General features: G+C 38.8%; 1 protein-coding gene across 4 annotated transcripts in view; it reads left to right on the plus strand.

Moving 5' to 3' along the window:
* Positions 1-27,745, plus strand: part of LOC121367830 (protein ABHD15-like) — a 121,898-nt gene that overhangs the window by 91,425 nt on the left and 2,728 nt on the right. Inside the window, exon 1 of one of the 4 annotated variants that reach the window (XM_041492220.1) lies at positions 24,117-24,199. The exons of 2 other annotated variants lie outside the window; for them this stretch is intronic. The gene's annotated coding sequence lies outside the window, so the exon portion shown is untranslated. Of the gene's footprint in view, positions 1-24,116; positions 24,200-26,141; positions 26,464-27,745 lie in introns of those variants that run through there. One more of the 4 variants, XM_041492223.1, reaches the window with a different exon arrangement.

Below are 27,745 nucleotides of genomic sequence, written 5' to 3' on the forward strand. Positions count from 1 at the left end.
TACCGCAATGGCTACCGGCCTTATGTCCGATAACGTAACCTTTTGTCCCATCCCTTGCTGCTAACAAAAAAAACAAAAAAAGAGTTGCGGGTTTTCTCTGATGACAGTATGTCAGAATTACTAAATGTTTGACATCCAATAGCCGATGATTAATTAATCAATCAATCAATGTGTTGTAGTGGTGTCGTTAAACAAACTTTAACGTTAATCGTTTGTCCTATGCATATTAACATTATATTATTCTACAGTATTTTATTATCTCCTGTAAAACCCGTCTTGTTACTATAAATATTGTTATTGTATGTTGTGTAACGGCCTGAGCGTAATAAAGTTCCGTTCTGTTCTATTCTGCATGAACGACCAGTATTTGTATTAAACGACCAGTATTTATTTTACTGTATAAACAAACGACCTAATTTTCCCATATTATAATACTTATCTATGAACATAAAAGGAAGAGCAGTGCATTTGTGTGTGTTACTATACTCAACAACGAAAGTTTAGCTAATGTTAAAAGAAATTGCATAACATTTATAAATTAACCTATTTTTATTAATTAGTATTCACATCTGAAATGTTTACCATTTACAAACAACATAAACTCGCCAACCTTTGCCTTAACAAAACAGGAGGACCTGGTTTATTCAACCATGGCAAATTTAGACGTCATAAAAAATATTTGCTAAACTTTCGTTGTTGAGTATTGTATAAGTATGACTGCAGAGGCGTTGCGAGATCTGGACCTGGGGGGTGGGGGGGTGGGGGTGGGGGGTGGATGTGCAATATAAACCTAGCGGAACCTTTTGTCTGTATTTTCTCTGGACACCTATATGAATAGCCTGGCACTGCATTGAAAAAAAAAAACGTTTTAGACTTAGCGGGTGGTTCGTCCGACCCCACCCCCCAAAACAACAACAACAACCCCCCCCCAACCCCAAACAAACCCAACAATCCTCCTCCCCCCCCCCCCCCCCCCAACAACAACAACCAAACAAATAACATAGAAACTGCCTACGCCCTTTGATTGACTTTACTGGAAGCGGTTCATTGCGGATATTGTTCGAACATTACATTACTAAATATAGGTAGTACTGAGCCAAATAACTTCCGGCTGGGTCAAAGTTGGAGGTGCACCCAACTTTTGATAGAGAAGTGAACACCACAAGTCCTGTGATTGGTTATAAATGTGAGTGTGTTGGTTGTAAAAAATAATAGTTTCATCTGGGTAAAACAAATGTGCAATTTTATTTCATCTAGTACCAATGTGTCAAGTAGCCTTGTGCTTGAAACATGTATGGGGTACCTGTAAAAAAAAAGTACTCGAATTTTGTGCGAAACTAGGGTAGTCATAGACGCTACCCGTTATCTCAGAAACGAGCAGCTTGACCCCCATTTATTTCTGATTCACTTTAAGTGTAAGGGGTGGTAGTATTTATATCCGTGGCGTTTATGTCGGTTGATACGTTGCAGGTAGGAGTTTTAGCCACATATGTTACTATTGTCGTCTATGGGATTTGATTTGGTAGTATACACCCTATAGCACATATTCAGTGCATAATAAAAAATATTATGATTTTGTCATTTTATTTAATTAAACTATACTGGTTGATTAATTAGCCATCACTCGATCATGCAAGTTCACAATGACCTTGACCTTGACAATAATCTCTGTACATGGCTCTGAATGGAGTTTGAATCAAAGTTAGCACTGAAGAAAAGTTTGTTTTGGCCTATAATTCATACTGTAAAGATTTCAATAATTTCTTTTTACATGGTATTTGACTTGCCATATACAACTGCTCTTAAATATGGTATTATATATAGGCAACCTGAACTAAGATTTTAATAGCAATTTATTTTTATATTAAAAATAGCATGTGCCAATAGTGGGTTAATGTCTTTAGTTTCCATTAACATTGTTAATTTTTTATGTATGAAATTCTGAAAACTCAAATTTGTAAAGAAGTTGATTTTTATTGTCATTTTGACATATTTATAGGGTGCTAAGTTATATTTTAGACAAAAAATTTGTAGTTTTATGCAAAATTTAAAGTAAATTTGAAGAAAAACATTACCAAAAACATAATTAAATTTGTTGTCACTATTGTGCCTTCTGTTCTTATTTGTACATAACAATAAGGTTGTTAAACATATACTTAGATCTCCAGATCATTTTTTTTTTAATAATCACTTAGTTAGCTCTCATGAAAAGCATTTTGAGTTTATACTAGATTCACAACCAATTTTTTCAGATTTGATTATCTGCCTTGGATTAAGTTGATAATTTATTTTATTGTTAAAGCTGTATTACCTAATGTTACTAGCTAAATAAAATGCTGGATTACAGATTGTAGGAATACATCTAATGTACATATTGTATTCATCCGGATTAGAAAATAATGCAAGAAAATAGATGTTCGGGTAATTTTGTCATTTAAAAATAGTTTTTTTCAGTAATTTATCAAAAATAAATGTGTTAAAGCTGCATGATTATTCCAGATATCACAACTATTAAAACCTCCAACTACAGTAGGCTATAAATAAAATATAGTCAGGAATATTGGTGGCTGCCAATAGTTTTGATGATTCATTATGAAAATCAGCATGGCCGATGGATTTGAAATTCCCACACCTGGTAACTTGAAGACACCCACACCCAGCATACAGGATTTTCTCCCAACACTAATGTTCAGGACATTAAGTCATTACTTCATGCAGGTACAGTCATGTTTGTGTTTCCTTCTTCAGACCGTGTATTTTTTTAATACTGATATTTCTTTGATGTGCCTGTTAAGGTCTTCATAATCTAGGGGTCAATCAAGTGCAGGTGTTTTAATGGAATTCTTTAAAGGGGTAGAGGTACTCTGACTATCTTTGTTGTCTCTACATATATACCTGAGTACACACACCCAACTGAAAGTAAATATCTTCAGGAGTTTTATTTTAAAACATTTTGTTGTTTAATATGACATATTGCATTTGTACAAAACTATATGCAATATATATGCTTTTTGAGGTGTACATTATATTAGGTTGCACCGTAGAAACAACAGTTTCAGTGAGGTTGTCAGTTTATGTCAGAATACACCAGATCCTGGTTGTCATAAAGACACATAACTGGACACTTTTTGAAAAATGTATGTTATCAGTATAGGTAGTACTAAACCAAATAACTTCCGGCTAGGTCAAAGTTGGAGGTGCACCCAACTTTTGATAGAGAAGTGAACACCACAAGTCCTGTGATTGGTTATAAATGTGAGTGTGTTGGTTGTAAAAAATAATAGTTTCATCTGGGTAAAAAAAATGTGCAATTTTATTTCATCTAGTACCAATGTGTCAAGTAGCCTTGTGCTTGAAACATGTATGGGGTACCTGTAAAAAAAAAGTACTCGAATTTTGTGCGAAACTAGGGTAGTCATAGACGCTACCCGTTATCTCAGAAACGAGCAGCTTGACCCCCATTTATTTCTGATTCACTTTAAGTGTAAGGGGTGGTAGTATTTATATCCGTGGCGTTTATGTCGGTTGATACGTTGCAGGTAGGAGTTTTAGCCACATATGTTACTATTGTCGTCTATGGTATTTGATTTGGTAGTTTACACCCTAAAGTTTTAACAAAGACGCTATAACCACGACTGACAATAATGAAATAGCGTTGAACCGCTCTTATAGAATAACTTGAGCTTTTTTTTCCACGCAGTGTTTTCATTTGGTTTCAAGAGAAGGGCTGTTGTTCCGTCTTATAGTGCTCGTCTAAGATACGATGGGTCAAAAGATCGATCCACCTCGGTAGATCCAACCGATTTGCTCCGTATTAATCAGCACCCCACCACTGAGGCATCAAAAACCGTGGTATATGCTGACCTGCCCATGGGGAAATGCATACAAAATACTAAGTATCTCTGCTAATCGTAAAAAAATAGCCCATGTTGCAGAAGCGTGTTTCCTCTCTTATACTAATTTCCAAATGTTTAAAATAATCGTATATCAGACATCAAATAGCTGTACTTTAAAATGTGCTGAGGTGTCCAAGTCAAATATTCCTTTCTTATGTTTCGAGGTTCTCGTCCTAACCATATATCAAAGACCGTCATATGTGCTGTCCTGTATGTGGGAAAATGCATATAAACTATCGATTTCTGGTAATGGAACAATGTAGCGGGTTTCCTCTGAAGAAATCCTATGTGTAAGTCAAAACCAGTAAATTCGGCCGCAAACATATTATTTAACATCCAATAATCAATGTGCTCCTGAAGTAAACAACACAAACTTTGTTTTTACGTTTTGAAGTTGTTTTCACTCTAACAAAGCATCGTTTTGAAACGACACGTCAATTATTGTTGTATTTCGCTGGCGGCTAGCTATACACCATCATGGACTATGGACCGCCAGAGCCGTTCCATTACGACTAAAACTGAAGCAATTACGCGGAAATGATAGGAGTAAATATACACATTAGTCTTTGTGGGTCATGTACGTTCCTACTGCATTAGCATCTCGTTATTGTGGTATAATATGTGTGTAATAGGATTTTCTGCATTAAGTGCGACGCTGAAAAACAAATCGTTATATGATGTTTATGATCACTCTTTTGGTAGATTTACCGAGTAATTTTTGTTTCCAAACAGCTTTCCACATCTTGTATATTAAAATTAAAAGCCGTGGTTACACTGTCCTACTGGAAAACCCCGACCCCGTGGGAACCGGTGGATGGGGGGGGGGGGGGGGGGGGGGGAGGGAGGGTGGTGGACGTTGTGCCCTTTACTTGAGGATGAACAGGTCTGGTTGTTTTTTGGCCATACTCAATGTAAGTAAAATAGAAATCTGGCTTGTGACTACAGACAGTACCCACCCTCCACTTGAGATTGACCCCCACCACACACACACTCATGATATCGTTCCTACTACCCTGGAAACTGCACATAAAAAAACCCACTTGATCAGGTTATCTGTTATCCCTCAGCTTATTTTAGTAAAAAGAAAGGAATGTGTGTTTAATGATACCCCAGGACATTTTAAACTTCATGTGTACATTTTAGTGTATGTATCATATGGTCTAGATAGTGAGAGCGAAAACCCGTAGTTGCCACACACAGGTCAGTACATGCCATGCCTTTATATATAACAGTAATTAAACATTAAATGGAACTGGATCACACTAAATGACTTCTGACTGGCTGGCTCTCTGTTTCTTTGTCTGCCCTGTAGGTTTTTTAAAGCTGAATTGTTTGTATAATGTACAACATTATTCCGAGTTGGGTAAAGCTCGTATGTGGACTGTAGGATTTTATTGTAAGACTTGACTGCATGAATGCATGCCATTTTTTTCATTGTGCATTATTGTTAAAAATTAATAACATCGTCAATTACCAGAAAAATTATGAATGCCATAATATTATACAGAAAGCATATACCAGATACATGACCTAGTTAGTACATCAATAGTATTGTGTTCTTTGACGTACAGAAAAATGACTTTCGCAAAAGTCATTAAAGCATTAAATATAGATAAACATTGACGCACAGATCATTTATGAAAGACTCTATGAAGCACAATAATAACAACATTAAATGACAAAACACAGATTAATAAAATACATTTTAAAAAAAAGGACAACCAATAAACGTTGTGGTCAGACCATAAAAACCCCAGTTTATTGCGCTGTGATTAATAAACCAATATTGCACTGAATCACCAAAACAGAACGAAAAGACAAACACAAACTATGTGGTCCACAAACTAATATTGCACAGAATTATCAACACAAAACAAAAACATATTTGAAAACATTATCACAGATGCTAGAAGAACTCGTTTTAAAATGTTCAAGAAATACGAAATGTGTTCTGTATTTGCTACTTTCAATGAAACCTATGATAATGTTACCACGGTGAGGAACAGTATACACACACCAACAAGTACTCCACAACTGGTATATTAAAAGGTTGTGGTATATGATATCCTTTATATAGAAAGTGCATATTAAACAGTCATTAGCTGCTAATCGGAAGGAATCTCTCTCTCTCTCTCTCTCTCTCTCTCTCTCTCTCTCTCTCTCTCTCTCTCTCTCTCTCTCGTCGCAAACATATGCTGGAGCTGTTGATAAATATGTGTATATAGAGCTAAAGCGTACGCACATGTAGTGTTGAATACCAAGTGTTGTATCTAAAATACGCAGAATCTCCTAAATCTGATGCAGCAGACCTTCCGTTTAATTATTTTCAAGTTTACCTATGTCATTGAACTTACTGTTAGTTTGGGACTTATGTATTTATTCTACCGACGATGTCACCACAGCTAGTAAAAATCAAGATCTAAATGCTATGATAACACTAGGTGTTGAAGTTGCTGACCTATCTATATTAATACCACCCATTTGGATCTATAGTCTACTTATCTCCAGAGTAGCATTTAGTAATTAAAAATAAATCATTTCCGGTTTGTCAATCGTCAACACTGCCTCGCGTAGCCGGACGCTGTAGATCTGTTGGGACTCGGTTATTAATAATTCATGTGGGTGCTCTGATTGATTCGACACGCCAAAACGCAATTAATCAGTTTTACAACACTGTCACCGTCACTACCATTAGTAATAAAACAGTGAAACTAAACATAATATGACCAATCCGTCTTCTTATACTGCCGAACACACTATAGGGAACATACTATTATTATCGTGGTACATATGTGTAAACTGAGGCCTCTGAGAAAACTTTACACTACGAGATGGTAAGTGGGTCATAAATATTGATAAGAAAACGAGGATGATGATGATGATGATGATGATGATGAGAATCCTCCGAACTGCAGAAACGATCGCTATTTTGACACGATGTTGAGGATAGGGCTGTTCATTTAGTTGAAATAGTGCACTTTTGGTAGTAAACAAATAACGAATATTAAGTGTACCTAATACAGTGTTGTTGTTTTTTTACTTTGTCCACACACACACACACACACACACACACACACACACACACACACACACACACAGACACACACACACACACACACACACACACACACACGTTCGCCCGCACGCGCTTGCGCGCCTCCATCCTCGGCAATTTCACTGTCTTGTTTTACCATTTTCCTAATAATACTAGGGTATATGTGCTCATGACGGATACCACCGGGTGGGATTGATGTGTTGACGTATCGCGAACAAATGAGACAAAAAAAAAAAATTAAAAACAATTAATACATTTTTTGAGGAATTAAAGAAAACGTTTTGATGGCGATTCGTGAGTGTATCATGCATGTCCAAAACAAATCTGAAGGATGCGTCATGTGTGAGTAGCAGTCCTTTCAAACACAGAAGGAAACTTGTGTCGTGTTGAGTGGCAGTCCTCCTGAACAAGTTAGAATAATGTGTTCGCTTGGTAGTGGCAGTTCTCCCAAACAAGTAGGGAGGATGTACTGGTGGTGGCAGTCCTAACAAAGTAAATATGCGTTGAGTGGCAGTCATCCTAAGTAAATTGGAAAGATGTGTCCTGGTGGTAGTCATCCTAAATAAAGAAGGATGGGTCGTGTGGGAATGACAGTCATCTTAAACAGAAGACGGATGTATCTTCTTGGGATTGGCAGTCTTCCTTTGGACGATGTAGTCATGACCTTAAAATCCTTATTCTGATAATCGACTTTGTATTCATTATAATGTGTATCCAAAGAAAACCATATATCAATGTGCACATATTTTTAAATATCCCTTAGTGCCCATTTATTTTAGAATTACCAGTACCCATTTGTGTGGAGGTGACACGTTCTTACAGCCACTGAAGGTTCAGGCAGTGTCTTAGGCACATCCTTCGAAATTCCTGGCTGATGTGTCCAAGACGGAGTGGGGATGTTGCAGGGGCGTAGCGTGATCTGGACCTGGGGTGGGGGGGTGGGGGGGGTGGGGGTGTGTGTGTGTGTGTGTGTTCGAATATGAACCAAGTGGACCTTTTTCTATTGTTTTTGCACCATCAGAAACTCCATATGTATAAACCTATGTTTTAGTTCTGGAAGCGGACCATTTGCTTCAGCGGGGGGGAGGGGGGAGGGGGGTCTGACCCCACCCCGAACATCCCCAGCCTATGTCCCTGTGTTGGGGATTTTAAAGCTATGGAACTTACAAATTTAATTAATAGAAACATCAAATCCTATAATAATAAGTTTAAAATCAAAACCCCAAAAGCACCCACTAGGTACGACCCTGGTGACATTGTTGTAATGTAGAATGTCATTCATTATACTGCCCTACACTCCTTATTTTATTACAGATACTTTTTTAAAGTTTTTTTTCTTCTTCTTCTTCAAAGAATGGCCATTGTTCATACAGCCAACCCGATTCGTTTAGAAACTAAGCAATCAGTTTATTGACGGTGTCACTATAAAACAGATGGAGTCGCATTCAATTACGTACGTAACACAAGCCTTATCTTTACTTCGTTCCTGTCAAAGTTCTTTAATGATATCACCATGATATCCGGCGCAATAATCAATCATGTTATACATCAAATTCGCTTGCTTAACAGCCATTCTGTCGATAAGAAAAAAACATCATTAATTAAGTTTACGAGCAGCTCAGGCTTTCTTCCTGTAAACACATTATAACAAAGAAAAAACGAAAGACAACGCAAGACCAACAGATATGTAGGGTAATCGGTCAATGAGGTAAAAATCATGAAATTAATTTTAAGTGTATGGCTTGCATGGTTGTATTCCGAAATGAAAGAAAACTATATATAGACAACCACCCTGAAATGAAAACAATTCTCTAGTATTTACTTCTTCAAAAGAGTCTATTATTATGAGTAAAAGTAAAAGTTTTTCTTTTACACACATGATCGGCTACTCCTAACTTTAACCCTAACCCAAACGCTAATCCTCATCTTAACCCTGGAATTTGCCATGTTGCAATCGCATGCTCGTGCATAAAACACGAGAATAAATATATACCGGGCCCAACACCCTTTCGTATTTCCTAAGGGCCAAATTTCTGTGAAAAATGGGCTAATCCTCGTGAAAGTCAAACTTAATCTGTATTTCTCATGATAAAAGCTATACACAAACGATTCAGCTCAATATTTTTAGGCATTGTGAAAATGTCCGCAAAGCAGACGTACGGCCATACATATGAACAGACAGACAGACGGACAGACAGACACACAGACGAAGACAAAACTCCATAGTCCCCTCCGCTTGGACCGGTAGGCACGCCGGCAAACGTGAAGGTCTCAACGAAATGTTGAGCATGCCAAAAGCCTGCAGTCATTTCCGGTGTAGACCTGCTAATTGAGTCAGAATGTTTCAACAAGCGTCCGAAATTCAGTAAATTTGTAAAAACTTTCACATGATTGTTGAATAAGTTATGAAATCTAAACATCTAGGGGTATTCTCATATCATTATTTATACTATAATTCACTGTAATTTGTTAGTAAAATATCAACATCGCTTCCAAATTACCGGTCACACGTGAAAGACACCACTTCCGGTCACAAATCAATGTAACTCGCCGATTTTCGGCCACAGGCAGTTTCTTTGATCATTTCCTCAGCGCAACGCATTCCCCGATTTTCCATTAATGGTTTAGAATTTTTGTAACAAGAGTGTTCTCACAATTACATCACATTCAAGCGGCCAGGTTCAAGTCCGCAGGTCTACATCGGAAATGATCGCATGCTTTTCGTTGCTCAGCGTTTGGTTAAGACCTTCTCGTTTCCCAAGTATGGTAGGAAACTTATAAAACTGAGCAATTGTCATGAATGTAACATTTTTGACGTAGATTACCGGTGTGCCTTTGACAAAGTTTTGGAGTAGCTGACCTTTAGACTAGCAGGACGTCCCCAATTATCAATGTAGTTGTGTGTAACTTTGTTTACAATTCGTCTTTATTTTGCTCAGACCATGTCTATGACACATGCAGTGAGATACATTAATTAATACCATGTAAGCAAGTAGTTTAGGATTAATGTGTACCTATGGGGAAAATAGAACAAAACAGTTGAACGTGTATATAAAAACTACATTATTTTAAAACTGTTTCTTTATGGTCTGTATCAGTCGTGCATAATTACTGGGTTCCAGTATATTATTTTACACATCATCCGTCTGTTCCACACACACGATTTGTAGGACTCGGTCAAGCAAATATAACTGCATTATGGATAACGCATACAACTGTTAACATTGAATACTGGCTGTAATCAGCGACGGAATATTAATGCAACACATCACGGTATATTGCACACAGTACAATGCATCGCGACAGAAGTAAAATCTCAAAGCAGATTGGATTCCCTTATGGCCATACAACTATCAGACCCATGAAAAAAGCACTCGTCGACATTGTGATATTTCATTAATGGTCTCTCCTTGGGTTTAACAATCTAGTTATGATAATTAAATCATCTTTGTTTTAAACACGTATGTGGTTTATCTCACGAAAAGAATTGGCGTAACGGTCTATGTGTTAGCATTGATTTTATAATTTATAATCATATCATTGGTGTGTGTGTGTGTATATATTCCCGAGGTATGATCTTGTATACAATTACAGGGCCAAACCCATCTTAAAACAGGCATTCAGAGAGTACTGCTAAAGCAATACATGTCCCATACCGGTTCCAACAAATTTTCAAAGTTCAAGAGCCATAACTCTGTAAAACATGGATACATTCTATTTTAAATTCCTATTGATTAATTCAAACTTGATCTGGCCATGATTCTATCAAACATGGATAAATCGCCATAAAAGTCAAACTTGATCTGTAACTCTGCATGATAAATCTACACACAACATTTCAGCTCAATATGTTGAGGCATGGTGGAAAAACTCCTGAAAACTAAATGTGAGACAGACGAACAGACAGACAGACGGACAGAAGGACGGAGACAAAAAACATAGTCCTCTCCGTTTTCTCTGGTCACGTTTGAACTAAAAAGGTCATTTTAAAAATAGTTTCTAGGGATGCAGCAGTCCCCCCTCCCCCCTCACCCACGCAACCTCAACCACGCGCCTCGCTAGATAGGGGCCTGAATTAAGAGTTAATAGCAATGATATCTACCAGTTCTAACATCTTCTGACAGATCGTTAACGCTTTCATCTAATCAGGTTCTTCGGCAACCCTTCCTTTGTGGATGGTGGCACCAATAGTGTAGTACATCTCCACAAACCATCGGTGCTATTCCGTAGAGACTTCAAGCCATACTTATGCCATAAGTTATGGAGTAACGTCACGCTTACGGGAGCACAAATGGCTACGAAGACAGCTATAGCAAAGAAAACGAATTCGTTTTCAATTCAAAAGGTCTCTAGTTTCTAGTTAAGGCGACGCCACACGATATGAGTGCCTCGTACGATAAGAACCACGAGAATAACCGACTGGCAGAAAAAAACATTACGATTTCATCGGTTGCTATAATGCGGTTCGGATAGTTTTAACATTCTCATACGAGTATACAACTAAGGTTTCGAGCATGTCTATCCCAGGTCCTGTCTCTGGATAGCCAGGGGCATGACTCGGTACAGAAATTAGTGGTTAGGATAGTGAGTGGCATCTATCGTATTAGAAACATTGGTGTGACCCGCCACATGGGGGGGGGGGGGGGGGGGGGGGGCGGGGCAGACCACCGGACATACATAGTCACTCCCTACGGCCGAAACCGCCTACGCCCTAGCACCCTACCCCTAATTTCCGGTGGCGTATTCACGCCCCACAGCCGATCCAACCGCAGTGCCCTCCATTCTCGATGCCCCTCAAGATTGAGGTTAAAGAATCCAACGGTGGTGCCGCTAGGAGAGCAGCACTGCCACTATTCAGTGGCAATTCCAGCGCTGGTATTGTCAAGACGGGAGAAAGGTTGAGGAAAGTTTGGCGTCTGGTGAGTCGTGGAGAGCAAAACGTATTCTGGTGGTCCGGAAGAGCAGAGGCGCCTCTCTGTCAACCAAGAGAACAAAAACGTTACGTCATTCATAAGACGCTGTGACCACTTTAATGTATAAAAACTGAACGGGGTACTATAATGTAGTTCCTGTCCTGGACAGAAAGGCCAGCCGAGGCCGGCTCTTGTGCCCAGGACAGGCGTGCGCTACAACAGCTTGCTCTGAATGTACATGTAAAGCCTTATGACCTGACCTGACCTGACCTATAATGCCATCAGTTATTGTAATGATTATTCTCGTACGATGCACTCTTATCCCGGGCGAGTAAATTACGTTCCATGCACCCTCCGCTGCGAGTGCCATTCCTCGTCGAAGTGAAGAGGTGACAATTAACATGCTTATGGTTTTCCTTGAGTGACAAATACAGCTCTATATACTGTACAGTTAGTTACATTGTGTTTTATTGAGAATTTAATTTCAGCCTTTCTTCGTGCGGTAAATTGAAATTGGACAGTGACATTCATTTGTGGCATCACAAAAAGGTAATTTCACTAGGCGTTGTCTGTTACTCTAAACGAGGAGCTTAATGTGACCTAGATTTGAAATAAGATATAAAAAAAATCGAAGAATGAAGCGTCATGGGAATGAAAATGAAATTAAAGTAAAAATATAATGTTCCATTAAATTTTATTCTGAACTTGTTTGTCTTTTTTTATTAAATTTTTCTTCTTCATTCTAACGACAATCAATCGTTGGTAAATAGATGCATATCAGCAAAAAAGACCCGAAGTGCCGTTGTTAACGTCACGCGATAGCTGAATAAAATCGAAATCATGACTGGGGTTATATTATTGGTGACGCATCCCATAGCATCTTGATTTACGTTGCTACGTAATATACTAAATTAGAACACCAGTTATAAATGTTCAAATAAACAAATTGCGTGTACGTGCGTATACCTACATTCTTCAATAGGTTGCTTCCTGATGGCAAGTCATGAATCGGACACGACCGACATACACTAGTATAGTTACGTATCATTTCGTGTAATTTGCTGTTAGTGTTTACATTAAATAGACAACGACATCATCATCAACAACAACGGCAACAGCAACAACGATAACAGCATAAACTATCGATGGTGGTGGTGGTGGTGATAATGATGGTGATAATCATAATAATAATAATAATAATAATAATAATAGTTGTCGTCATAATTAAGACTTATCATCATCATCATCATCATCATCTTTATTAGTTATTACTATTTGTACTCTCTTTAAAGCCGCAAGGTTGCGTCACCATCCTATGATACACCAAACACACTATAAAAAGAATCTGTCACCCCACCCCTCCACTCGGAGCTTCGTAGTGGATATATATTTTATGTGGCATAGATGAGAGATAGCAGCCAACATAAATCGAAGAATAGTGCGTCACTGAAAGAAACCTTAAAGATGCAGTCTCAACTCGATTATATTTTTAAAAATTATTTTATCATTTAAAATACTAGTATATAATGTACGTTTATGCCATTGTTACCGTACGCCATTCTTCAATACTTTTGGGGGCATAGTTACTAATTTACGTAACATAAAAATATAATAAATAATTATATTTGTGCATTTTCCATTCAGTTTTGTTAGATTAAGGATACATTTGGCATTAATTTGTACTATATGTCAGGTTTTAGAAAAATATTTCACATTCGTGAAATTTCAAGCACCGAACATTCCAGTATCTTTTAGGAGCTGATAATTTCTTGAATGTTGTGGTACTTTCTAGAATCTTCCAATGGCTGTTATGTTTTAGTTCTTTCTAGAATCTTTCAGTACTTTTTAGAATATTCCAGTGCTGTCTAGAATGTCCCAGTGCTTTCTATAATGTTCTAGTGCTGCCCCCAGATGGTGTATATATAGGCCTATACGTGCATAGTCAACTTAGTATTTTTCAGGTGCGCAATGTCTTCATTGCGAAGCTGCTTACATTCTGGCGATTCATTTTGTTACGTTTGTGGATTCTACATTGGCCCAAGGCAGGTAAAGCATGCAATCAAAGTATCTACGAAATTTGCACAAGCTTATGAATTATACTTTGGCATGAAGATTGGGGATCAAGACAAATCATGGGCTCCACACGTAGTTTGTGGTACATGTCGATCATATTTGGAGGGATGGATGCGAGGTGACCGCCCTTCAATGCCCTTTTGCCATACCCCGAATATGGAGAGAACCACAGAACCATGTGAATGACTGCTACTTCTGTATGGTGGATATTGTAAGATTCCATCATCTATTGCTCCAGTCCCACACTCTGAAGAACTGTCTGTCCCGAGACCACCTGCTAAAGATTTGGAGTGTGAAGGTGAAAATTTTGAGTCTGAATGTGAAGAATCTTACGTTAGTCATACTGTCACGGAACATGCTCTTAAAATTTGTTTCGCCTGTGGCGATTTTTATTGTGTTAGAGGGCCGTGTGCAGTTTATTGCCCGTAGCCCAGATGGGCAACTTGTTACGTAATACTTCGCACGATCGGACATTCCAATATGCACTTAGTCCCGCTGTGGAGGCCATGTGGCGAGTAGTTACGTAATACCTCTGCGAGTGCGGGTTTTACAACCGTGATTTTGGCGACGATGGCGTCAGTAAGTCTGACTATCAGAGAGAAATATATCGACGCTAGTAGAGGATGATAGGGGGAGGTACCGCCTTGTACCCCCAGGCCAATTCTGAATTTATAATAAATAGCTAGAATATAGAGATATCTAGGAGAACGAATCAGGACGGCTCCAGGGGATCACGAACGTAGTCCGTTAGGACTTGGTAAATATCATTTCTGCTCTGTGTATAACCTTGATGTGATTGATGTGACTTTAAATATTTTAATACTGTATTATACCAATATTCTTTAGACAGTGTCTTCGGTCATCTGACGAAGTAAATCGTAGACTTTTTGTTCTAACATTATATGAGTATTTGGTAATATAAAGCTTAGCCAGTCATCCTAGAAGACCCTAGGTAAACTGTAGGTTATTGTCTTTATTGTGATAGGTACCAGTATTAATTTTGTGTTACAGATTACTGAAAGAGTAGTTAAGGGTTAATTAAAAATTAACCAGTTAGGAATGGTGTTGTAATTCCTTTATTAATTAACTTCTCCTGTAAGCGTTTCTCAATTATCACACGTGTGGGTGTGGTGTAACGGTGAAGTGATTCGCATATTGTGTAACTAGACACATAGAGATTAACTAATTAAGTGATCAGTTCTGGGTTGTTATTATTGCTGTTATTAATTAACTACTACGGCTGTACATTTGTCAGCGTAGATTAATACAGATTCCAAAGTGTATAGTGTTTTTGTTGTGTTTCTAGAGAACTACGTGCTATATTAATATATACTTTATATAAGATCGTATCTCTGATCATACCTAGAGACGAGCCATACTAGGGTTAACAGCCTGTTACAGAGAGATCTAATAGATATACAAGTAGGAGAGACATCTTGATAATCGTGTTTTATTCAGTTACGGGAATTATAGAATCCCCGTGACAGGAGTAGAAAATTGGGGCGCTCGTCCCGGATCTGAAACGGGACATGCATATTTAAAAAAGTATTGTTTGTAAATGGGGGCTTTATAAATTAATTTTACAAATTAACCAGAAGTAGCACGTTGTTCACTAGAAAATTAATTAATATTAAGTGCGTCATATCTAAACATGGATAAGAATTTGCTGGATAGGCCTACGCTCAGTGTAGTGGAGATTAAGCGAGCACGTAAGGCCGAGTTAGTTGAAATCGCGGGTGAGCGAGAAATTGATTTAACATCAGCTAAAACCTTAGGTGATATAAAGACAATTATTATCCAGGAAGTTTTTGGTGATAGGCCTGCTATGGAAGACAGTGAGATTGTTCCAGAGATAGAGATAAATGAGTTAAATGTGGAACAACAATTAGCTTTTAAAAAGCTTGAGTACGAAAGAGAGGAACGTGCATTGGATAGAGAGAGAGAGAGAGAGAGAGAAAAAAAGAAGGTAGAGATAGAGAAGATAGAGAGAGGGATAGAGAAGATAGAGAGAGAGATAGAGAAGAGAGAGAGAGAGAGATAGAGAGAGAGAGAGAGAGAGAGAAGAGAGAGATAGGGATAGAGAATTCCAGTTAGAAAAATTAAAAGTGGAACATGAGTTAAAGTTGAATACTGAAGAAGTCAGACGAGAAGCCGGAAATGGGTTTAACATGTCGGAGGCTTATAGATCAGTGCCGGTATTTGATGACCAGGAGATAGATATGTTCTTTCAACTTTTTGAACGGGCCGCTAAGCAGCTAAATTGGCCGCAGTCTAAGTGGACATTGTTAGCCGTGTCTAAGTTTAAGGGGAAGGCTAGTATAGCTTATAATTCAATGAGTGATGAGCGAGCAAGTCAGTACGACTTAGTTAAGGCTGCAGTGTTGAGGGCTTATGAATTACGACCTGAGGATTATCGTTTACGGTATAGCGAGTTGAGAAAAACGCAGGGTCAGTCTTATAGTGAGTTTGTGGCTAAGAAGGCAGGGATGTTTGATAAATGGGTGGTGTCTCATCAGGTAGAGTCATATACCGAGTTACGGGAGTTGTTGATCTTACAGGACATTAAAAATGGATTACCAGTTAGCTTACGTATTCATTTAGAGGATCGTGATGTCAAAAAGATAGAGGAGGCAGGCATAGTGGCAGATGATTACGTGTTAATACACAAAGCTCAGGCAGTACAGGGTAGCTCCTTACAACAGGGTGATAAGAAGAAATTTCAGCCAGGCTTTTCCCGGGAAAGTAACTATCGGGGAGAGTCATCTAGCTGGTCAGCTAGTCAGGCAAGGAATGTACCTGGTGGGCAAAGTAAGGATAGGCCTGCATTATCAGCCAATGCACGAACTTTTCGTCCACACTGCAGTTACTGTAAAAAGGATAACCATCTTATCGGGGACTGTTTTAAAAGGAAACGCGATAATGCGCAAGTGGTCGGTTTAGTGAGGTCAGCTCCGTTAGCGAGAGAGTTAATGGTTAGTCCCATGGCAGAGAAAGTAAACCCGTATGTGTCCACTGGTATGGTTTGTGATGTGAAACAAGAATTGAGTCCTAAGGCTATATCAATCTATAGAGATACCGGGTGTAGTCAGAGTTTGATCACGCAAGAGTGTTTAGCTGGTATTGAAAATTCAGACATAGGACGTAGTTTGGTTTTAACCTCGGTTACTGGAGAAAATATGGTTGCCAGGTTACATAAGGTTTTCTTGTGTTCGAAGTTTGTGACGGGACCAGTCATTATGGGTGTTGTGAAGGACTTGCCTGTTGAAAACATAGGAGTTTTGTTGGGAAATGATTTGACTAGTCAGTGTTGTCAGCCGAAATGTGACCAACTGTTAATTAAAGACAGCACGTTACCAATAGAAGAGTGTGAGGTTGATGAGATTAAATATCCTGCGTGTGTAATGACTAGGGATATGACCAGTAGGTTAGCACAAGACGCAGAGGATTTTTGTGATTTGTCTGATACGTGTGTGAGCCATGAAATTGGAGTGGATGAGGTTATCAGTAAAATTGTAGACAAGTCAACTGAGGAATTAAATGTGGTGGAACCTGTTGATCTCCCGCAGAGGGGAATTGAACCAGTTGTCTTTGATAGAGGGGATTTACCTTGTAATAGACAAGAGTTAATTCTAGAGCAGGGGGCTGATCCAAAATTGTTGGCAGTTCGCACTACATTGTTAACTGAGAGAGTATTGATGAATAAAAGAGTTAGGGATAGGAGGTTGCCGGCGACCGAACTAGCTAGGAAGCAACTGAGCCATGCTCAGAGCAAAATAAAATCAGTGTTTGATAGGAAGGCTAAGAGTCGGGAATTTAAACCAGGGGATAAGGTGCTGCTGTACCTTCCCATTAAACGGGGTTCTGTGCAGAACAGGTATTTCGGGCCCTATGTTGTGCACAAACGGGTTAATGAGACAGGGTATGTGATAAACACTCCTGATAGGGTTAGGAAAAGTAGGTATTGTCACATCAATGTGCTAAAAGGTTATTTTGACAGACTGCCAATAGTTCCAGAGGGACCGGTCCAAATTGAGAGACACTCAATTTCCTGTGATGACGTCAAGACTGCGGAGATCAAGTTGGCCAACAGCCAAATTCTAGCAGACTTGAACCCCCAGCGAGCAAAGCTGACTACATTGATACAAGACAATGTTTCCATTTGTCGGGACCTTCCAACGGTTACCAATACCTTAAGCCAAGATGTGCGCTTGGAACCCAACGCTACACCGCGCCGACAGCATGCCTATCGGAGAAAACATGGAAAACGTGCGACGCTGAAAAGGAAGGAAACGAAGTTCCATTGGTCAGGTGAAGGCGAGAAGTCATTCAACCGTATCAAGCAGATGCGCTACTCGTCTCCCGTGATGGCAGCACCAGACTACCGAATGCCGTTCAAGCTAGCTGTGGATGCCAGTGACGTGGGTGCTGGAGCTGTGCTGTTCCCAGAAGACGAAGACGGACTGGACCATCCTAATGAAAACCTCCAACCAGAGAGTTTTGAGATGGAGTCTTCTTCTGCAAGAATACCCAATTACCATTGGACATATCAAGGGCACATCCAATGTAACCGCTGATGCCCTGTCCCGAAGTTGAACGTTATGATAATGTGGTGACATTCTTTATTTCTGTTTTGTTTATATATATTTTATTTGTATACCAGGGACTCAGAGACTCAGTGTGATTACTGGTAGTCACCTTATTATTACATGTGTTATAAATGCCCGTATGCGTCGGTTAACGCACCTTTTTGTTTTAATGTAGTATATTTCCCTATTCCTAGAGTAGAGGAAATATCCTTTTTGAGGTGGGGGTGTGTCACGGAACATGCTCTTAAAATTTGTTTCGCCTGTGGCGATTTTTATTGTGTTAGAGGGCCGTGTGCAGTTTATTGCCCGTAGCCCAGATGGGCAACTTGTTACGTAATACTTCGCACGATCGGACATTCCAATATGCACTTAGTCCCGCTGTGGAGGCCATGTGGCGAGTAGTTACGTAATACCTCTGCGAGTGCGGGTTTTACAACCGTGATTTTGGCGACGATGGCGTCAGTAAGTCTGACGATCAGAGAGAAATATAACGACGCTAGTAGAGGATGATAGGGGGAGGTACCGCCTTGTACCCCCAGGCCAATTCTGAATTTATAATAAATAGCTAGAATATAGAGATATCTAGGAGAACGAATCAGGACGGCTCCAGGGGATCACGAACGTAGTCCGTTAGGACTTGGTAAATATCATTTCTGCTCTGTGTATAACCTTGATGTGATTGATGTGACTTTAAATATTTTAATACTGTATTATACCAATATTCTTTAGACAGTGTCTTCGGTCATCTGACGAAGTAAATCGTAGACTTTTTGTTCTAACATTATATGAGTATTTGGTAATATAAAGCTTAGCCAGTCATCCTAGAAGACCCTAGGTAAACTGTAGGTTATTGTCTTTATTGTGATAGGTACCAGTATTAATTTTGTGTTACAGATTACTGAAAGAGTAGTTAAGGGTTAATTAAAAATTAACCAGTTAGGAATGGTGTTGTAATTCCTTTATTAATTAACTTCTCCTGTAAGCGTTTCTCAATTATCACACGTGTGGGTGTGGTGTAACGGTGAAGTGATTCGCATATTGTGTAACTAGACACCTAGAGATTAACTAATTAAGTGATCAGTTCTGGGTTGTTCTGTTATTAATTAACTACTACGGCTGTACATTTGTCAGCGTAGATTAATACAGATTCCAAAGTGTATTGTGTTTTTGTTGTGTTTCTAGAGAACTACGTGCTATATTAATATATACTTTATATAAGATCGTATCTCTGATCATACCTAGAGACGAGCCATACTAGGGTTAACAGCCTGTTACAGAGAGATCTAATAGATATACAAGTAGGAGAGACATCTTGATAATCGTGTTTTATTCAGTTACGGGAATTATAGAATCCCCGTGACACATACTGACGAAGAAAAGAAACAACCGCACTTTCCAAACCAGCAGGAACTGGATGATTGATTCGAGATCTCGAGCTGACGAAGTCTAATGCAGAACTTCTAACATCAAGACTGATGGAGTGGAACCTTTTGGACAAGTTGTCGAACTACAGCTGTTAGGAAAAGACATGAAAGGTTCTCCAAATATTTTTCGGTGAAAGATGATTTATGTTTCTGTAATGACATTGAGAACTTGTTTCAAGAACTGGGTATTGGTCATGAACCTAATGATTGGCGTCTCTTCAAAGACAGTCTCAAATATGTTCCTCTGCACAATGGAAATCAGTATCCATCAATACCAATTGTGCACTCTGTGCATATATAAAGGAAAACTACAAAGATGTCAAATGTCTTCTAGAAACTATGGACTACAACAGATACAAATGGCAGGTCTGTGGCGATTTCAAAAGGACTTCTTAAAAGGACTGCAAGGAGGCTATACAAAACATTCTTGCTTTCTTTGCCTGTGGGACAGTCGTGCTACATCTCAACACTACCACAAAAGACACTGGCATCAAAGAGAACACTTTATTCCAGGCACACAGAATGTGTTCTGTATATGTCTTTGGAGCGAAAGATCTCATAGATTCGTAAAACATTCCCTAAAAATAGTGAAAGTGAGATTCTGTGACTAAAACTAACACTCTAGAAGACGTAGTGATATTTTTGTAATAAGTACACTTTAACTAAAGATAATCAACACAATAATTGACATAACTTAGAACTTTGAAAATTTCTGTTATTATAAGTGCTTAAATATTAAAAATATACTTTTGGTTGCAGCTCTACTCAGTAACTTGCAATTTTGCACTCGACACCAGTTACTCAAACTGATGTCTTAACAGTCATTACAGTAATGAGTCCCAAGTTAATAAATCGGCAAAGTCCTACCACTGTTTCCGACAACAGTGTTTGTATACTCGTCCTAAAGCCACGTTATTACAGTCGGAGATCAATTTTACTTCATCCATTGTGTTTTGCCAGACAATTCTCAATCCAGCGTTCGTTAAATGATAACAGATGGCTTCTGTGTGTCATCCATCATTATTTTATTTCACTGAACACGAGTTCATCAACAGGGATAAATCAAAAAGGCTGATTTGTCGGGTTGGCAAATACCAGTTTCATCATTGTGGAATCATTGGGATGAGTTGTAAAGAACATACGTGTATTAATTTCAGACAAGATCATTGTAACTCTAAAGACTTGTTTCCATAAAGTCTGTAACTGATCGCCGACCGACACAGGCAGACGCAGATGGACGTAGACCAATGAGAATGTTTCTGGGGATACAAAACAGACGGTCTGCTTCGGATCAAAAACGGATCGGGAAAGTTAAGATCTGTCCCATGTTCAGCCAGCTAGCGTTTCGGTAACGTTCGCAAACTATTTGATTGGTTCCCAAAGTGGCCATTTGGTTTATTTGGTTTACCGTGAAGCGCATAAACTAGTTTAACGGACGTTTTTCTGGTCGGTCTGGCTGAACTCGGACCTCTTCAACTTCGCAGTTCTGTCGCAAAGCGTTTTTCTGCGTTCGTTTCAGATTTTTATCAAAACCAGGATTAACCCAGATTTTACCTTTTTTGTCGAATATAATCTACTTTCGGGGAGCACCGTTGGATGTAGTTTTGCAATAAAGTGTCGAATTGCGGGTTTTTTTCTTTTACTTTTAAAATTCGATTCCAACCTACTCTAACAATATCTGTATAATTAAAGTGGGTAACTCCAGACAAATTTTGGCATGTCATTTTATTAAATTATCGACCAACAGACTATTGGATTTAATGCATGTCCATAAACGTGTCGATTTACAATAAACTTCCTTTATCATATTATCATATACCAACGAGTTTTTCAACATCTCAAACTCGATGTTTGTGTTTATCTGGCCGTGGGGAACAAAGTACAATTACAACGTGGATTAATAATAATAAATACAAAATATTATTTCATTTATTGGAAACTGACACGCACATGCATTTCCAACAGGTATAATTTTGCAGTACAATGTCTTTTTGTGTTGGGGTGCCGTTAAACAATCATTCATTAATTGTAATCTAAAATACATATTGGGCGGTAAAACGAATGAGAAAACAATAAGGTAGTCTTTTTCAGATCGACAAAACCAGCACTTTTAACCTTTAAAGGGTAAAAAAAAATTCTGGGAGCATCTGTCCTTGTTAAAATTTTAACGCCCACCGCTAGGTGTGACACTGTTAATAAAATTTAATTTGTACATACCGGCCTCGGTGATGTCGTGGTTAAGTCATCGGACATAAGGCTGGTAGTTACATGGTTCGCAGTCCGGTACCGGCTCCCAACCAGAGTGAGTTTTAACGACTCATTGGGTAGATGTAAAACCACTACACCATCTTCTCTCCCACTAACAACTAGCCCACTGTCCTGGACAGACAAACCAGATAACTGAGGTGTGTGTGTGTGTGTGTGCCCAGGATAGCGTGCTTGAGCCTTATTTGGATATAACAACGAAAATAAGTTGAAATGAAATGAATTTGTACATATAGGCCTATACGACCGCGTGTCAAACAGGTATACAGATCGCCCATTTGAATATTAGGCCAAGAAAACCGCTGCCGCCATATCGGTATTGTCTTGGAAATACAGAGATGAAAGAAAGAAAGAAATGTTTTATTTAACGACGCACTCAACACATTTTATTTACGGTTATATGGCGTCAGACATATGGTTAAGGACCACACAGATTTTGAGAGGAAACCCGCTGTCGCCACTACATGGGCTACTCTTCCGATTAGCAGCAAGGGATCTTTTATTTGCGCTTCCCACAGACAGGATAGCACAAACCATGGCCTTCGTTGAACCAGTTATGGATCACTGGTCGGTGCAAGTGGTTTACACCTACCCATTGAGTCTTGCGGAGCACTCACTCAGGGTTTGGAGTCCATATCTGGATTAAAAATCCCATGCCTCGACTGGGATCCGAACCCAGTACCTACCAGCCTGTAGACCGATGGCCTGCCACGACGCCACCGAGGCCGGTACTACAGAGATGAATGCAAGGTGTCAGTCAGGTTGCGTACATTATTTCAGTGGTGTCATTGGAACATGTTAACATTGCCACCAGGTGGAATTTATTTAGTGTAAGACAACCTATACCGAAAATGTTACGTTTTTCATTCAACAGTAATAAACTACCGCGTGTTTGTTCTGAAGATTACGCGTCAGAATGACCAAATGTTTACCATTCAGTGCTATAACGGTGTCGTCAAAAAAAAAAAGCAAGAAAAAAAAGCAAACAAAAACTTCCGTTGTTTACTTATTGTTCGAATGATATTTAAATGGTGAAACAGTGATCGCTGTAAACACGTGAAGCAATCTATCGAACACCCCACCCCTACGCCACATTCACCTTAGCCAAGCGCCAAGTCTGTAGACATAAATAAAGTACATGTATTTCAAGTTTAAGATTCATCTTAGATATGCCCTTGACATTGGCATACTGGCTATTGAAAGTGCCAGCATATGTATTTGCTTTTCATTAGGCTGCAAGTGCAATGGTGCAAGTTTAGTTCAGTCTGTTAAACGTGCACCCAAACCCTTACAAGTGGATGGAAATTTAAACACCGCTTGTCTGAGGTTAGAATTTCCAAAATAATGAATTTGTTTAAATAGAACTACCATACCTAATTACTCTATTTGTACCTTTTCTTTGTTACTTTAGCCTACAGAGTTTTCATCTTAACGTAATAACAATATATGCTCTCTTTTTTTTCACTCCTCTAATCTCCACTATTGTGTTTTTCTTTTTTCTTTTTGTAAGTGACAAGGTACAGAAATATTGATAAAACTGAAACAAATAATTGAGTTCCTTATGTCAGCCGCATACTTGTTTGTAAATTACAATGCCGTGATCCGATTGAAAAAAGAAAAAAGAAAAAAAGAAAAAGGTTCTGCAAACAATAAGGTAATGTAGAGAAAAAACCCAAGGTAAATACCGGTATTATTTCCACAACGCGTATTGGGAGTATTTCATGTCTATCAAATTATAAAATTTCAACCGACAGTTAACATTTAAGTACGCACCCTTCTCTGTCAACTCACGTTACAAGATAAATCACGCTCACACACACAATGATAATCCATAAAGCAAAACTCCAGTGTTTCTCGTTTTTTTTACATTCAAATGTGTTTATACAGACATATAGGCGTTATGGCGACACATTCCGTCAGAACGAAGCAACCCTGGGCATGATTTGTATTGTACAGTATTATAAGACACGGACAACACACGTGTACGGTACGTTTTAAGTCTATTTTGTTTCTCTCTAAGACTGTAAAACAAAGGTGGATATTGCCATGCAAGGTAAAATACCTCTATCATGCGTATCCTTGGTATACTATTACTACTTTATTAAGGAGGTCTAAGATTTCTAAGGGATAGAGGACGATAATTCTCAAATGGGATCTCTTGGATCCATCAGCTCAGTGGAAATATGAAAAACCCACGTATAAATGCTAAGTTGTCATCTTCAGGGAGGACATGGTATTGTAATGGGGCGGGATGGGGGCGGACGGAGGATACTTATTATTTCTGCTATTACTGTTACTACTACTACCACTACTACTACTACTACTACTACGACTATCACCACCACCACAACAACTAGTAGTTGTAGTAATAGTAGTAGAAGAATTAGTAGTAGTAGTAGAGGTAGTAGTAGTAGTAGTAGTAGAGGTAGTAGTAGTAGTAGTAGAGGTAGTAGTAGTAGTAGAGGTAGTAGTAGTAGTATAGGTAGTAGTAGAGGTAGTAGTAGTAGAGGTAGTAGTAGTGTAGAGGTAGTAGTAATAGTAGTAGTAGTGGAGGTAGTAGTAGTAGTAGTAGTAGTGGAGGTAGTAGTGGTAGTAGTAGTAGTAGAGGTAGTAGTAGTAGTAGTAGTAGAGGCAGTAGTAGTAGTAGTAGAGGTAGTAGTAGTAGTAGTAGTAGAGGTAGTAGTAGTAGTAGTAGTGGTAGTAGCAGTAGTAGAGGTAGTAGTAGTAGTAGAGGTAGTAGTAGTAGTAGCAGTAGTAGTAGTAGAGGTAGTAGTAGTAGAGGTAGTAGTAGTGGTAGTAGTAGAGATAGTAGTAGTAGTAGCAGTAGTGGTGGTAGTAGTAGTAGAGGTAGTAGTAGTAGTAGTAGTAGTAATAGCAGCGTATCGGGTCGGGTAAAAAGTATATTGATAATCAGGGATGAACCTACCGTAGTCTGAAATAACATGGGACGGGTGGAGAAGTAAAACGTGTACTTTTCTTACTTTTCTATGGAAACAATTCCCACCCCCACCCCCACCCCTTTTCACCTTATCTCTTAAATGGTTATTGACCACATAATATATATATATAGTAGTTATGGATGGTTGCGTTTTGTTTCTCTTTATTATTATTGTCTATTATAAGCGATCTATAAGCAAAAACTTCGAATGGGCGTGTTAGACCAATATATAAAAACCATTGTTTGCTGCAACACGATCGAGATACTGAACAACACTTCTGTTGACAAACATAATTTATCTTCCTGTGTTCGTCATCGACCAACTAACCCACTTAACTACTATAATATTAGTGTGCTGATTCGGTTACCGCTAGCCAACATTTGATGATGCATAGGTTTGGCTTGTACTAACTCCATATTACAGGCATAGAGGATGACACTGTACGGAGGGTTAAACTGTTTTTCTTAAAGTATTTGTGCTGACATTTAAGTATTTCCTCTGAAACATACTTAATTCCCTAATCGTGTGTGTGTGTGTGTGTGTGTGTGTGTGCGCAAGTGTGTGCGTCCGTCGCTTGTCTGACTTAAAGCCTACTTCCTGCTTTCTGTTCTAACAAACATAACCTATTACCGCACTACTTTTTTCGTGTTCATCACAACATACCTCATTAATTTTGTTGATTTTAACTTTAGTATTAGTTCAATACCGATTTAATCAGCTGCCATTAGCCTAATTTGGTGCCTCGCATATGGTGAATGCAAAACGTGGTCTAGAAAATGAGAGAAAAAACACACTAATAGCTTTGAAACTGGAAGGGGGAGGGGAGGGTGCTCTTCAAATCTCCACAACTACGACCACCCTGTTTTTCTTCACAGACAGAACAGCACATACCACTGATATAAGATTACATACTAGTTGGTGTCGAAAGCTACGATGTAGTTAGGACAGGGTGACACCGTCCTACACTTGTGTAGAATATGAATCCCACTTTAAAAATGTAATATAATTGGTTCCTCCATTTGTTGGCATCTTCCAACTCCTGTTAGGTTTACCTGAAGGGGACCGATCCTGTACGACCCATCGTACCTCAAGCGGATGCTGAATAAGGATAACCGACATCCTGCCCCAATAAAGTCAAGCGAGAGGTCACACAATAATATAATACGCATCGCTGCTAATGAATAAACTGCATTAATGTGTACGTATCCGTTGAAGAAGTTCGTAGCGAATTGATCTCGACACAAATAAGGTGGTTTACGCATCATTATCGGTCGCGGTTTACCGGTTTAATCCTTATCAGACGAATGTCAAGGTTTGTCATTAATCGTTACTTCTATCATCATGTATTTTACTTCCTGGTTTACTAGGATAATACCTGTAAATTAGTGTCTCTGTAAAGTGGGATAACTCCATTTGTCTGCATTCGTTGTTAAGTTTAAGTTCATGGCTTGTATTTCGTCCAGCTGAATTTCTTGCTTAAATCTAATATAGACCACTGTGTACAGGATAGGACGATAGGAAACTCGAGCTATTAATACAGTGATGACTTATCTTGCATCACCGCGTGAGGGAAATGGGTGACGAGCGAGTGAAGAGATAGTGGGATTGAACCAACAGCCCTTGTACTTTACATTTCAACTTATTTTCGTGCTTATATCCAATTAAGGTCCAAGCATGCTGTCCGTAACACACATCTCAGCTATCTGGGCTGTCAGTCCAGGACAGTGAGTTAATTGTTAGTGGTTAGTGTTTAGTGAGAGAGAAGAGGGTGTAGTGGTCTCACACCTATCCAATGAGTTGTTAAAACCCGCTCTGGATTAGAGCCTGTACCGGGCTGCGAATCTTGTATCTACCAGCCTTATGTCCGATGGCTTATCACAACACCACCGAGGCCGATAGCCCTTGTACTAATAGATGTTCCAGTGGTATACTAATCATAACCAGGCGCGTGCGCTGAGAGAGGGTTACAGTGGTCAATCCCCACTCTTTTCTCAAAACTAATTTTTCTTTCTTTCTTTCTTTTTCTTTCTTTCTTTTTCTTTCTTTCATTCTTTCTTTCTTTCTTCGTTTGTTTTAAATATGAATATGCCAACAATGACATAGGGACATGATGAATTTTACAAAAAAGTGCAAGAAATAACTTTTCAAGACGTTTCGTTTTCATAATTTTCCACGGGATCATGCCTCCCAAACCCCTCTACTAGTCACTTGAAAAATAATATACTGCATTACAATCGATTTTTTCTTATTAATATACGTATTTGCGATTGTAAGTAATTATTTGAAAGGGTCGTACAATTGTTCATTGTAAGTAATTATTTTATCCAACAATTTTATCCATGAATGTGCTTTTCCGGTTAAACACTTCTAGAAACTCGGTCACTTCGCGCCCTCAATCTCAAATCAATACAGTCTACCTCCGACACTAATATGAAAATAAAAGGTATTCATGTTATTCCAGCATCAATATCCAGCATATATTTAATATATATACACATATATGTTTTTAAATGACAGCAATGTACATTTGTAAAATATTAATAAGGTGTACGTTTACTGACGACTATTATCCATATAAAAATAAGGGCGGGATG

The sequence above is a fragment of the Gigantopelta aegis genome, chromosome 3 (assembly GCF_016097555.1).
Source record: "Gigantopelta aegis isolate Gae_Host chromosome 3, Gae_host_genome, whole genome shotgun sequence".
Taxonomy (NCBI): domain Eukaryota; kingdom Metazoa; phylum Mollusca; class Gastropoda; order Neomphalida; family Peltospiridae; genus Gigantopelta; species Gigantopelta aegis.